Below are 15,858 nucleotides of genomic sequence, written 5' to 3' on the forward strand. Positions count from 1 at the left end.
AGCAACATCAACAAAAATGAACTATCTCCAAAGAGTCTAGATACAGTTTATGTCCCTCCTTGCAAGCCCATCATTATTTTGAGCCTTAAAAATGATCCACAATATAACATAAGAAAGAATGGAGAAGAATGTGTTACATATTTTATTATTTTTAATGTGTCTTCAGATAATATTTAACACTATGAAGTCTTAATTAAAAGTTAGGCTAAAAAATTTGTAAATTTTAGAGGCAACTAAGCATTCAAAAAATACATGCATAATAGATTCAAAATTCTTGCAAACTAAGAATATATTAGGTTCACCTCTAGTTTTTTAAAGAGTGATTTTTGAAGCATGAGCTTCCATAAGAAATAAGTAATTTTGGGTTCAACATGTCTGGTCCAAATGCTACTAAAACATTTGTTTGATTTTGTTTTTGATAAAAAAATAAGGTTTTACAAGGATCCTAAAACCCAAAAGTTATTACATATTATAGGGTTGTAAATAGAACAACAAAAGCCCAAAATAGAACTACAACTGATAGAAAGGCCAGATCAAAAGATAAGAAAAAAGGCAAACAAAAAAACCTACACAAACCAAAAAAACCAAAAGATGGAAATTGATAATCCTTTACTTACTCCTCCACCTTCCTTTCAAGGTCCTGCATAGTTTTCACCACTTCATAGGCTTTTTGAAACTCCTTAGCCATTTGCTCTTGGTTCTTCAAGTAGGTCTGATCTATCTAGCTATGGGTTATGTCTGTTTTGGTTTCCTCATCCATTCTATCTGCAACTTTTTCCTTTTCCTCATTTTCCTCTAAAAAACCCTTGGCTTTTAGTTTTCCAGTAAGAGTAACATTGTTTTCATTTAGAGAGTTCAGAATAGAGATCATTTGGTTAGCCATATTATGATTGTAAGTCTCCAAATTTTTCATCCCTTTTTTGACCAACTTAATACCATCCCCTGACCTATCAAAATCACTTTCTCAAACTTCTTTCCCTAGCTTTCCAACTGTCCCATTCTTTCTTTTACCTCCTCCAATTCATGAAACAACCATTTAATTGATCTAAAATTGTCTATCATGTTATTTCTTGCATTGTTAAGTAGGTTCATTCCCACTTCCCTTACATTATCAATGATGGCCACGAGTGCTAGATCAATAAGTTCCTCCATCTTGATCTTTCCCTCTTTTTCTTCAAGGATTTGGGGATTTGTGACTTATCTCACAATCCCCATCTTTGAAGTTCTAACATTGAAATTTTTCCAAGCCATTCGTCTATCTCTAATAACCACTTCACCACTTCCTTCATCTGTTTTCTCCTTTTCATCCTCCTATGGGGAACTAGGAGAGGGAGGAAGCACTAAAATCTCTGGACCAAAATCAATTTTCCCCTCTAAGGGTATGTCCTCCTCTTTCATCCTCCTCTACTTCTTTCTTGGGTTATCAACTAGCTCCTCTCTATCTTCATTTTTGTCACCCTTATTGTCCTCATCTGTATCCATGTCATCTCCTTCCTCATTATACTCTTCTTCCCCTGACCAACAGTTTTATGCCCAAGGCCCCTGGGGCTTTTTGTACATGGAACCTTAGTTGAACTAGGCATTTCCTTTTCTTTTCCCCTTTCCTTCTTTCTAGATGAGAGATAATCTTCCTCCCCATCCAAGCTTATACTCTAAACATCTTTTGTATCTGAGGAGAAGTTAGAGCTCCCCATTTCCTTAGAAGCAACCACTGCATGAGACACGGATTTACTCCTATATTGAGCCTTAAAATGCTCATAGATCAAGAGAAGTAAACCCTCATGCAAGGCTAGGTTAGAAGTAGGTTTTTTCTTATGCCCAAAAATTCTCTTTTGTATGGAAGAATACAAATAAAATGGAAAGGAAACCTTAACCCCATAATGGAAATGATTAAGCAAAACAAAATGATCAGTTCTAACCCTATCAAATCTTGTATCCAAAGATGTATACTCAATAATGGCCCTCATCACATACCTCCAGAGCTTCTTAATCAACTCCATCTCATAGTAGGTCTCACATTTCACCAGTTCCTTTTTCTCTTCCATGTTCTTGTCAAAATCCTTAACCATATTCACAGATACCTTTTTATATCCATAGAACTTCAATCCCTCATCTGGAATTTCAATTACATGGGTGATGAACTCCATAGTAACTTGATACGACACTCCATCCACTTTGACCCTACCATCCTTCCAAAAATTTACCATGAGATTGGTAATCACTGGGTCATATCCATGAAGCTTGGCGATATAATTTGCAATTCCATCCTTTCCAATCTTCTCCCAAACTTTGGTTCTTTGCTTCCATTTGTCTACCTCACCTACTAGTTCTTTCCTTCTCCATTCACCCACCATCTTTGTAGCCTAAACATTTTCTATTCTCATAAACACCATCCTCTATTTCCTTCCTCAATCCACTATATACTCTATTCAAAACTACTTTATCTTTCATTGCTTTGTCTTTCATTTCTATAAAAAATGGCAAAGGAAATAGATACCCATAAAGAATGTCAATTTGACATGGAAAATATCATCTACCTATTCCTTTTGTATTTACCATAATTGCATTGGCTTGCACCCATACTTGCATTAATTTCCATAATTAATTTAGGATTTCACCCATACCTCCTTGGATCCTCTCTCAATCAATTAGGCTTTTTACGTCTACCAAAATATTCCCATAGGTGTTCCATATCATCAATGTATCTTTCTTTACCACTTCATTAGCAAACGAATCAACCACCGAGTTAGCCTCCCTATACTCATGGCTTACATGAAAGCATTCAATTTTTTTAAATTTTTTTGGTTGAGTATCTAGAAGCCATTTAGAGTTAATATGAGAGATGATTTATTCTATAGTAGAAAATTATAAATGTAGCATGATTTAACAAGGCAAAGAGGGGTGTTTTCAAGCCAAGATAGCTAGAAAGAACAACTCTCTAGGGAGAAATAACCAGTATAGGAGCCAAAAATGTTAAGGGAGGTTGAAAGGAGGGAATATGTACTCCATTGGAATTACGTGTATCAAGATTAGTTCTATTTTTTCCCAAGGGATCAAATTTCCTTGATGGAAAATATCCTGGAAGGTATTAACACCTTTTTTCCCACTTCTTAGCTAAGAATCCCTAAAGTAAGGCAAGTGGCTTTCCTCCATTCTTGATATTCAACTACACCATCTTCATACCACATACTAAGTCCTTCCCTTCTATTGGTCTAGAATCATACACTAAATATCTAACAAACTTCCAAACCTTGCAAACAAATTTGAAAACATTGGATCCCTAAAAAAAAAATGACTTCTATGAATAGTAGATTTTGTAGATAATATCACTTCATACCTTTGATTTACTATAGTGGTCCCAAGATAGGTGATGCTTGATCAACACTTTCTATATTTTCACATGTTTTTTCTTTTGCATTCCACTTAACTACTAATGTAATCCCTTATTTCCTAACATCCTTAAGGCCTACTCCACCTATACTTTTGTCTCTAGCACATCATTCCAAGGACACAATAGGAACCTTCTTTTTTCCTTTACCATCTAAATAGAGGAAATATCTAATGATCTCCTAGATGAAGCTAAATGGGTGCTGGTTAAATAGCCAATTAGAGGGAAAATAAATATAATATGAGGAGAGAATATTTTGACCCACTTCTACCTTTCCTACCAAAAAAAAGGTATTTTTTATTCCATGTATTCAATTTTGTTCAAAATACACTCCTTGACCTAGCTCCACATCTCTTTAATATTAGGATTGACAACAAAAGATATTCCTAGGTATTTAATAATTTTATTCTGGCATCCACACTCAATTCTAAAGTTTTCCCACAAAATTAGAGAATGGAGATCCTATCCCACCATAATGGATTTGGAAGGAGATATTTTTCTACCTAAGGATAATCATAATAGGTCCAATTCATTCACGAGGTGGTCTATTTTGTAGTCTTCAAGATACAAAATAATGGAGGTATCGTCAAAAAATTAAATATTGGAGACCTCATCCTTTTGGGTGTTTGATTCACTTCACTCTATAAGATAAAGATTCATCCCTAAGGAAGTAATTTGAGGATCCTAAAATAATAAAAAAGAGTGAGGGGTCCAATAGGCATCCTTTCTTGATAGACCTTGATAACTAAAAGAACTTCAATCTTCCCCCTTTGACCTCCACAACTACTATGTCACCATGTAGTAGTATAGAGACCATATTTCTGAAGTGAGATGGGAACCCAAGATCTTCCAACATAATAAGAATGCATTTCCATTCTATCATATCATATTCCTTATTGTAACCAATAAGAAACATACCTCCCTACTATCTAGAGGATTTTTTCCATTCCATGGTTTGCCAACAAGTGATGAGATTATATCTTAGGATCTATATCCCCTTAACATAGTAATTTTGAGTATGGTTGACAATCTTACGTAGTAAATTTTCAATTATCAGGGATAGTACTTTAGCAAGGATTGTGTACACGGCATTAAGGAGAGTTATGGGTCTCATGTTCTTATGAAGTAAGTGTGTCCCCTTCTCTAGGAATCAGCTTGAAGAGACTAGCATTAATAATTGTCCAAGTGATCTAGATAATATAACATCATTATATAGTATGAGTAAATATCCACATACCCTTTTAATGTTAGATATGTAAAACTCCATTGTTAGCCTATCTAGTCTACGAGATTTGTCATTGGCCAATATTTGAATAAAGTTCTTAATTTCATCCTTTGAAAGCTCCTTATTTATCATTTCTTCATCTTCCTCTACTACCTTTTTATATATCATCCCTTTAATCTTATGCCTAGCAAGCTACATAGATTCCCCAAGATATTCTATTACAAGAAACTTTTACAATCTCAAAAAGGTCTTCACTATATCCTCTTGAGATGTTGTAGTATTACCTTACTCGCAAATGATTTTTTTATAAAAAATCTCTAGCTTCATTTATCTTGATTGTGTGGAAGAAAAGTTTATATATTCTATTGCCCAAGTTTAGCTAGTTAATTATAGCTCTAATTTTTCCCACCCCAACCCCCCTCACCCCCCACCCCCCGGGGAAAATATTTTTAATCTTCATAAAGGATTATTTCTAGTACATCACATTGTAAACTATTTTTTCCTTAGAGGCATTATATGTTTCACAAACATTTCATAGGATATTGGGGTGTTATAAGGTTTTCTTTTAGCGTGTCTTCATCCAAATTTAGTTATGTGTTGGGAATTGGAGAATGAAAATATAACGATAGAAAATATGTTCATTAAAAGTAGTCAAATGCATTTCAATACAACCACACTTTACTACAAAATCCTAACATCTTACATCTACATCTTTTTTGACATGAACTTATGCATATCTTTCAAGCAAAATTTACAAAATAGTTAGAAATAATATGATTGAGTTCTATAGATTGAAAAACATTAACATATGTGGTTCTATATTATGTTTTAACCTTGGCTTCTTTTTTTATCCTTTTTTATGAGTATGAAACATGTTTATATCCTAAAATCCAAAAATTGAAGTGTATTTTTTGTCAGAAAATGCAAGATTACAAAATACACTGGAATTTTGTAATTCATTGAATTAATAGATTGGTATTTACCAAGTCATTATGTGATCATGTTATGCATCTTCACTATAATGCTAGTGTGTTATGGAGAAGATACACCATTTGCAAATATTTTTGTACAATTTTTCATGTTCTTACCCTTACCTAGACCCCTTATTATCTTGGTTTCTTAACCTATGTTTTATAATTTTAGTTTAGTTCAATTATACAAACCTAGCATGGTATGAAATCTTCTTTAATAAATAAATTAATATTTAAATGTCATCATTTTTTGCAATGCAATATAAATGCCACTAGGAACATAAAATTACAAGGTTCTACTTTTATCATCAATTGTAAGATCTTAATTTTTATCTTCCTCTTCAATATTTTGGATAAGATTTTGATAATCTATCAACACCTTTTAGCCATCTATCCTTCTAAATTGGGAACATAATCCATTTTGACTATGTTATTATATTGTTAATTTGTTTACTCTTCTAGGTTTACATTAAAATCATATTTGATATCTAAATCCCTTATTCCTTTATCACTTCATTTTTTGGTGATCTTTCTAGTTCAACTTTGACCATAATACCATTGTCCAAACATTTTTAGAATTTAAAGATGTTAAAGGGATTTTGGGTCTACTTATAAAATCTTTGTCATCACAAATGTTGTGCTCTCCTTCAAATCTAATTGATCATGTATTTTTTTATGCTTCATATGATCTAATAATGTAGTTCATAAACCACTCATTTATTTTTGTTTGTGTTCAACAATAAAAATCAATTTTAATTGTAAATTTTAATTATCTTTTGACAAATAACATGTATTGAATATAAAAAATTCAACCTTGATCACCATATTTTATTATGGTTATTTGTTATTTTCATTAACTTGTCCCATTTCAACCAATTTTTTTTAATAATTAGATATTCAAAGAAACTTTGAATGTTTATTCATCGTAAAAATTCTAGATTGGTAGGAAATTTTCTTTTAATTTAAAAATAGTATGACATAAAAAAATATTATAGTGTTTCTAAAATTTAGTTATTAATATATAAAAGTAAATGTAAGATTATACCTATTTAGATTACATATTTATTAATATTTTAATAAATATTTTAAGAGGTGTTTAGTAATGTATAATGTGAGTTCAAAATTTTAAAAAAAATATTGTGAATAAATACTTCATATTTTGTTCTATTACTAACATGCAAATAGAATTTTGATTGAAGAATGATCAATTTAGAAAAATCTTAGAACAAAAAATAGCTAGTATATAAATAATAATAATAATAAAGTCTATTATATCACACTATTTCTTTGACAACAATTTTATTAAGCAAAACTATTTTCTTAGGAATATCAAAGTAGAAGGGTTTTAAAATTCTTATACCATTTGTTTAGGGAGGACTTCAATATTTTTATATAAATTTTCAAATAAATGAGTTTTAGAATAGTAATTTTATCATGTTTTCAATATAATATTCATATGATATTCTATTTAGCAATTTAGTGAAAATTTTTATATTTAAGGAATTTGTTTCTCAAGAATTTATCAAGATGTTCATAGAAGGGTGTGTGTGAGAAATTAGGTTCCAATTTGTGAGAAGCTTTCTTGACCTTGGTAATCTAACTAGAAATGCATACTTATTTTGAAAAATAATGGATATGAAATTTAGCTTGACTCCTTGATCCAAAAAATGAAAGAAATTGTACTCATTTTTTCAAAAATTAGGTACATGTTTTAAAATAAGTACACTTTTTTTTTGAAATGTTCACATGTTTCAAAATGGATACGTATTTTTAAAAGTATTAATTTAATAAAATAATTCCTACAAACTCACTTTTAAACACAAAGTTATTATGTTTTTAAAACATGCACACATTTTTAATGCATATTATTTAAAAGAATAATCTCATTTGCCCTTTGCATTGAGTTTTGGCTTGGGATAGATTTGGTGGGACCGAGCCTATACCTCGGATCTACAAATTAATAGCTATGACATTGGAACACATAAGTTATGCCTTAACATAATTTTTTGAAGGCCTTCCTAATAAATATTTTTTATAAAAAAAAATCCCATTAGATTTCTTACTTTTTGGAATACAAAAATGTAATTTTTTTTTGGGAGATTATACTAATTTTATTATTTTTTGTATTATTTATTAATAAAAAATAACATAAACTTCAAATAGAAAGCTTGTCTTTTCTTAAATAACTATATTTTTTACATTTTTACAAAGCAAGTTATATGACATCTATCTGCAAATGATTATTGTGATGATTTTTTTTGTGAAAAAATAAAAACATTTGGTCAACTTAAAGTTGTTGTACACTTAAAGTTTCTAAAATAGACTTTGTGGTCAATAAAAATTTAATAAAAATAAAATATTTAATAAAATTATGCTCACTAATATTGTGTATTTAAGGTATCTTTTCCTAAAAGGATTTACAAAAGTTCTTTTGCTTAGATCAAAATATGGTGATTGTGGACATGCGTTATATGGTCCTAAAATAAGAGTTTTGAAAAAAGTGGGTTTTACACATGGAATTAAAAATTAATTTCTAGTATCCAGGGATCAAAAAATTATGATTTGAATCATAAAATCTTAGAACTACATTTCTTATTAATGATGTTTTCTGAAATTCAATATTTATGTTCCTCAAATTTTAATATTAATTGAATTTTTCTTTTTGAAAAATAGTAAAAATATTTCCACTTTTTTCCTAGTATAATTTAGGTTTTTAATATTATGAATTAGTGTCATTGGACCATATAGTCCAATCTATCAATGGATAATTGCATCAATGATATTGAAAAATTTATACAAGGTTAATTTAGACTATTAAATAGGAATATTAGTATCAATACCTATATAGTCACTGGTATGAAATGTGACATATGATAATATACCCAAAGATTTTATTACAAAACTTTTTTTAGGAATAGTCCATTTTCTATTAATTAAAATATTAAACTTACATATTCACAAAAAAGGGTCAAGGGATACAAGACCACACTACAAAAGTTTAGACGACAACAAGGTTAGAAATCTTATAAATGATTCATCCAAAAAAATAGTAGTAGAACCCCTTAGGATACAAGAGTAGTGTCAGTCAAGGGAGCATAATCATGGTAATCATTTGAATCCCATACATTAGCGGGGTTAATAGGTGGGTCAAGTAGAGACCACCCACCATTAAAAAATTCCTTCTCTTTCATTTTTCCACCTTGGTCCTAAGAGGAAAATTTTCCAAGGTCAGGCAAGGGAGTGACCAATTTGATGAAGTGGCCTCAAATCACATAGAACGACCACTAGGGGTGGACCAACTGACAAGAGGCGAACAACAAGAGCAATATAGGCAACTAGAGATCAACCAAAGCCTCGTCATAACATAGAACATGAGCAGTGATCCCAGACATCTTTTCCACCACCAGGAGAGAGATAGGGAGCCTAGGACCAAGAATTTTGCGAGTGACGAGTGGAAGAACTATGATCCCTATGGTGTCCATGAGGTAAAGCATAGTCAGAAAAAATAGAATCTAGTGACACTATAGTCACCATAGAGGGAGAATTTCCCAAGTGATTGGGCATATTTTATAGGTGGTCCATTTCAAGGGCTACCATGTTGACCTAAAGTTGAATCTGCATCATTACATTATTTCATATACAAGCTTTAGTATACATTAAAACATTAATATGAAGAGAGATGTGAGTGAAAATAATAGCATTTTAATCTTTCTATAGTGTGAATAGAATTTCTATTCTAAAAGCATGCCAAATTTGTGTGTAATTGAAGTGGATTCTTTGAGAATCACCCATAACAATCGTATCCCAAGAAAAAGTCTTATGTTTAAAGGGTTTGAAAAAAATCATGAATCCAGAGCCAAAACTATTCAACTCTTCAATAGAACCAAAAGATACGTAGAAAGGCCTCAATTTTTCCTCAAAGGGCACATAAAGGATTAAGAACTTCTAGATGCTTAAGTCGAGGACCCAAGGGAAATCCTTGGAAAATAACAGACAAAGAAAAGTGTGCAATATTTATCTTAATGATGTTCAAATAGTGCTAAATCATTGTCTCAAGTTCTATTGAGAAGATTGCAAGTGCCAACAGTGGTTGAGGGTATCAACCTTCAACAAGTGATGCACCAACTAGAGGTATCCCATCTTGGGATTATAATTATAAAAAGGAGTGCATGAATACCATTCCTAATCCTTCCACCAAGGCCTAATAGGTTCAACACCTAACTTGTGAAGCATGTGTTGAGGCAAGGGAGAGAATAAGAAGTCAAAAGTTTGTCAATCTAGACGAGACAAATGAAACAAGATTTTCATATCATCCCACATTATGAATCTCATGTAGCTTGAGAGAATAAATCTGTAGGTTTCCTAATTCTAGGTTTAAAAAAATGCAATGTACTATCTACAGCCTACACCTTCACAAGTGGAACCCCTTGAAAAATAAATAGGGGAGACTACAAAATGGTATGCCAGTTTATAGAAAGTCCATCCCTCAAACCATCCCCACTTGAATAAATTCATGACTTGGTGGCTTCCCAATCTTTCCAAATGTTTTTTTTCTCACAAAAATTCCCTAGATTTACACATGTTTAGGAGTGATGAGAAGGGTCTGAAAGCCAATCCCTATCCAAGCTAGTCTATTGACTAGGAGACAAGAAGAAATGCAAGTCCTGAGAAGGATCTTCTAGACCTCATCTCTAGTGAGGGCATGAATAAGCCACTTAGCACAAAGAGTTATACCCTAGTTTTGAGTGGAAAGAAGGGAAATACATCTAGACACCTTGGGAAGAAAATAATACTCCTAGGTGACTATAAAATCTATAATGATCGGCTCCAAAAGTCTAGAAAAAATTCCTAAGAAGATTCTCCATCTTTATGTAATTATCCTTGAAAGGAGCCCAATGGGAGAAATAATAAATATGGGCAGATTCCAAAACCTTGGATTGAATCTTAAATGTACCATCCAAAGAGAGAGGCTCAATAATCTAGTAATCAAGCTTCTTCTCAATCTTGGCAAGAACAAGATTCCAAAGATCTATTGAGAAAGTTTGAAAAATCAGAAGGATTGTTGAGAAATAAAAACACCTTTCCATGTAGAATACATTTCCATTCATATTGTGAAATACATGGCAAGGACAAAAGGAAAGACTTCTTGTACTAAATAATCTTGTGCGATTTAATGGTCAAACTCAAAGCCAGACAAAAGGTGTGAAGACATTGCATAGAATTGGAGACATTGTCCTCATTCTTAATGAAAGTAAGAAAGGATTTATTAGTGAAGTGCCCATTAACAAGTTGGGTAGGTGACTCTGGAAGGGAAATACCTCTAATAAGGCCAAAAGATAGGGCATTGGCAAGAAGGTACCCAAACCCTGATATAGTGAGCACATAACAGGTTGGAGCCAAAGGACAACTCTAGAAGATGGATCTAAAAAGATCAAAATCTTCAAATTGACTATTATTAATGGTGATGCAAGAACAAGAATCCCCAAAGAGTATTTGAGTTGACTAGATAAAAACAAGGCCAAACCCAAGAGCTTAAAGCATCACGAGAATGAAGGATTATTCAATACAATCATAAGATTTTGTGAAGTCAATTTTGAGGAAGATGGCTCATTTTTTAGACTTGCAGGTCCCTTCCATACCTTCCAAGACCATAATAATATTATCATGGAAATAGTAGAATTTACTGAAACTAGTATACTCAAAGTGCACAATGAAATGCAAGAGATGGAAGATGTTGAGATTCAAAAATTTTGAAATGATTGTGTAGGAGACATTAAACAACATGATGGGTCTCCAATACATATGGCCTTAGGTTTGCCACCTTTAGGCATGAACTTCATTTCTCCTTTTTTGATAATACTACCTATAGACTTGGTTTGAAAAGCTTCAAGTTAGATCATATTTAGATCATGACCAATGGATTCCCACATAGTCTTGTAGAACTCACATAAAAAACCATAATACCTAGGAACCTTGTCATTTTCCATGGAAATTACAACTTCTTTGAGGTCACTGATGGTGAGCATTTTCCTACAAAAATTATATTACTCAATTGCAAGCCAATTTCGTGTAACAATGATGCAATCCTTCAAATATTAGTTCCTAGCAACTGAGTTTCCCGACACTACGAACACCTTCTCATAATGTTAGATAAAAGATTAAAGAATGTTAGGAAATTTAGAGAGAATCTATTAAACTTCCTTTCTTTTTTTTTATCACTGCAGAATTATGGAAAGCTTGAGAAAAATATTTGAAGCTTGATCTATAACTTCAAACTAGTCAAGGTGAGCCTTGATCTAGGCTCCCCTATAGCATAATTACATTTGCAACTTTCTTTGGATGAAAGAGATGAGCATACCAAATTTTTGGGTCTATATGAAATGGATTCATGGCCAAGGCCTCAAAAGTAGAACATAGATCTTTGGAAGTTGTGGCATATGAATGTTGACAGTACATGGAAAGTTGTTTATCATAAATATGATGAAACCTTATTGTACGGGTGATGGCATCATTCTATCACCAAACCCAACAATAGTGGTTTTGGGGCAGAGGCTCGAAATTCTAGCACACAAGATATCATGAGCCATAGGGGATTGAAGTATCATGACCAAGAAGTGACACGATGATAAAAAATTGTGTTTTGGATAGATGTTATTGATCTATTTTCTAGAAAATAGTGAATAATATGGGATAGTGGTCTAACAAATTCACATTAGATATAGGAATGACATGTAGTTCCCTATCTTTAGAGAAAGAAAAAAAGATCGAGTAGTAATCATGGCATAATCAAGTCACTTCAAAATCTTGTCACAACTAGCTCTAAAATTGGATCAAGTATACCAAACCTCACCAAACCTACTACAAGTAGCAATGGGAAATAAAAGGGCCCAAATTATTATACATGTATTACCAAGCCTCTCTTTCCCCAACTATTCATCTAAAAAGAAAAATCCCATCCTTTTTAGAGGCTAGATCAACAATACTAAAATTCCCACACATGACCCATGTGGTTGGTGGTAGATGATTTGTTATCAATCACCATAGGTGTGATTTTTCAACAATATCATTGGGAGCATAAAAATCAATGATGCCAAAAGAATGATTCTAGAATGATAGAACATCCAAATAATTCTATTTATGAGGTCAGAACCATGTAAAATAATAGAAGAAAATAAATGAGGGGAATTAAGAGTAATACCACCAACTTGATTGTCCTCAAGCTATAAAGAAAACGTAGTGATGTCCTTCTAAATAACACAACAAGTAGAATTTAGCATAAGAAATATTGACTTCCTCAAGACAAAGAATATCCAAAGTACTAATCCTATGTCTAGTTTCATGAAAAAATCATTTTATGAGGAGATTTGTGTGACCTCAAATATTCCATGATAGAAAATTTGTGATCAAAACTATTGCATGTCATCCTTATCCTCAAGAAAGGAGAAGCTATTGTGCAATTAGGATGAAGTAGACCTAAAGCTAGGAGAAGAATCTTTGCCAAAGATGATTCCACGCTTCAAATAACTACCACTAATTTCTTCTACATAGCCATCTAGACTACAAGACCATCATGAGGATTGAGACATAATCATTTAAACTTCCTATTAAGTGCAGACTCAACTGTGATGAGAAGCACTCTCAGATGCCTCAATCCCCTAAACAAAGGGTTTGAAATAGATGGTAGTGGATGAGGAACCATAGGAATAATTGGAGTCAAAGTGTAGGAAACTACCAAGACATACTCCAAATATGAATGGTTAAAGATAAAGTGACCAAAGCTAGCACAAATTGCTTGGGTGAGGAGGGAGCTTTTCCCTTGTGCACCATGGTAGTCCATTCATATTTTTTTATAGCCTCAAAAGGCTTAGAAGAAGCCTCCTTAGGAGGAGGCTTGGTGTGAGGCATAACCAAGGGGTAGTCCTTGATCTTATGCTTAGTTGATTGACCATGATAATAAGTGTTGGAAAGATACATATAAAGAACTTTAGAATGAAGATATGAGTGCCAACTTGAATATCAATTATTTCTTTGAGGTTGTGTGAAATATTGACCTCAATACAAACCCTCTTATGAGGACAAGCATTGTAAAACTTGTCATTCTCTAGGCAGACAACCTCATTAAGAGTTTGTGCAATGGCTTGAATAATTGACCAATAAGGTAAAGGAAGACTAAAGAAATCAACCCAAATAGGGATCTAATATTTTTTTCATACAAGACTATAAAATCTCATGACCACTACTAGAAAACAAGAAATAAAGATGTAGTTATCTAGGGCTTTTGAGTAAAAATTGTGTGAACTTGGTAAGGGTTATCGAACCAAAATAAAAAAAAATTCCCTTGGTGAGGCTTTGGATGCCATACAAATGGAATCTATGAGGATTCCAAGCTTTGGAAACCCATTCTTTTAGAATACTTTCAAGTACAATCCTGCCAACCAAATAACCTATCAAAGCATGCTTCTCTAGTAAGTCATCAGTATTATGAAAATCCTAATTATTAAGACAAATATTGATAGGGGTGGGGGGAGGCTTACCTAGTGAAACACTTTTAGAATAAACTTGCAATGGAATTTTTTTCAAAGCAAGGGCCATGAGCATCTATACCAACTCCAACACAAGTAGCAACTATAGTACCAGCATTGGTCAAAGTCATAATAAAACCCCTTAAAATCCAAAAATAAATATGGTATGACATATTCTTTTAGAGATGGACTCATAACATGACAGTTGTACAACACAAAAAACCCTAGTAGAGAAATTTCACATCTAATGTCATCTCCAATCCATGTATTGTATGCTTTCCAAAAACCAAATCTCTGTTAGATCCCTAGGATTCATAATGCCTTATTACAGTATTAATCTACACTAAGTGGACAATATTAAATCCATCCTTTCCAATTAATATAGAAATTTAATAAACAAAAATTACAAAATGTCATGTTACAAAATATAGTAATTTTTTTATGGTTTATGAAAACTTGCATACATTTTGAGCCCTAAGGGTATGTTAATAATAAATAAAAATTCAAATTAAATTTTAAGTTTTTTTTAATTTGGAAGATTACAAAATAATAAAATAAGGATGAATTTATATTACCATTAATTAATCTAGCTATTACCCCCTTGCATTAAAGTGAATATAAAAAATTGCACTACTAACATGGATTCCAAGTGATTCACCTTTATTGTAAGAAAGAGTCACTAGAACTATTTTACCTAGGAAAAGATCCAATGTATGTCAAGTGAGTCAAATTATTTAATATTAATTTTATATGTACATACGTGATTGAGAATGACATTTCATAAGGTTATAGTTATATTATCTATCCTTCAAAAGGTACCAATAATAAAGTTGTTGAACATGCTTCCTTAATACCAGGTATAATTGTCAAGTTGTCATAATAAATTTCACCTAAATAAATTTGAATATTTGTGATTGAAAGTATTGTGGAAGTGCTTTAAGTTAACAATGTAGATAAAATTATATGACCAATCATCAAAATAAAAATAAGAAATAGTAATACATCAATAGTAGTAGTTGAAAAAAGCTTGTCCTTTCTTAATTTTATTTTTAAAAATTTTTTTAGAAAGTAAATTATATGACATCAATCTACACATAATTCCCTTCATGATTACTTTTTTTTTAACAAATGAATTTTTTGGTCAACTTAATGTTGTCATAAACAAAAGGTTTATAAAGTAAACTTTGTGGTCGATAAAAAGTTAACAAAAATAATATATTTAATAAAAAAGAAAAGATATGCTGATTAATCTTGTGTATTTAAGGTATCTTTTCCTAAAAGGATTTGTAAAAGTTATTTTACTTATATCAAAATATGGTGATTGTGTACATGTGTAGTATGGTCCTAAAATAGAGTTTTGAAAAAGTGGTGTTTACACATGGATACCAAAAATTAATTTCTAGTATCTAGGTATTATATAAATTATAGATTTGAAAAGTAGACTCTTAGATCTACATTTCTAATTGATGTTTTCTGAAATTCAAGATTTATGTTCCTTAAATTTTAACATCAATTGTTTTTTTTAAAACAAGGAAAACATTTTGAGATTTTGTCTTGATTTTATTTTAAATTTTTAATATCACGAATTAGTGTCATTGGACCATATAGTCCAATCAATCACTAGATTATTAGATCATTGATATTGAAAAAATTATACAAGTTTGATTCAAATTATTAAAACACTAATAAAGGTTAGTATCAATACCTCAAAAGTCACTAGTATGAAATCCTACATGTGATAGTTATAAGTTA

This window comes from Cupressus sempervirens, chromosome 9 (assembly GCF_028749045.1).
Source record: "Cupressus sempervirens isolate cs-2001-9-10 chromosome 9, ASM2874904v1, whole genome shotgun sequence".
NCBI lineage: Eukaryota > Viridiplantae > Streptophyta > Pinopsida > Cupressales > Cupressaceae > Cupressus > Cupressus sempervirens.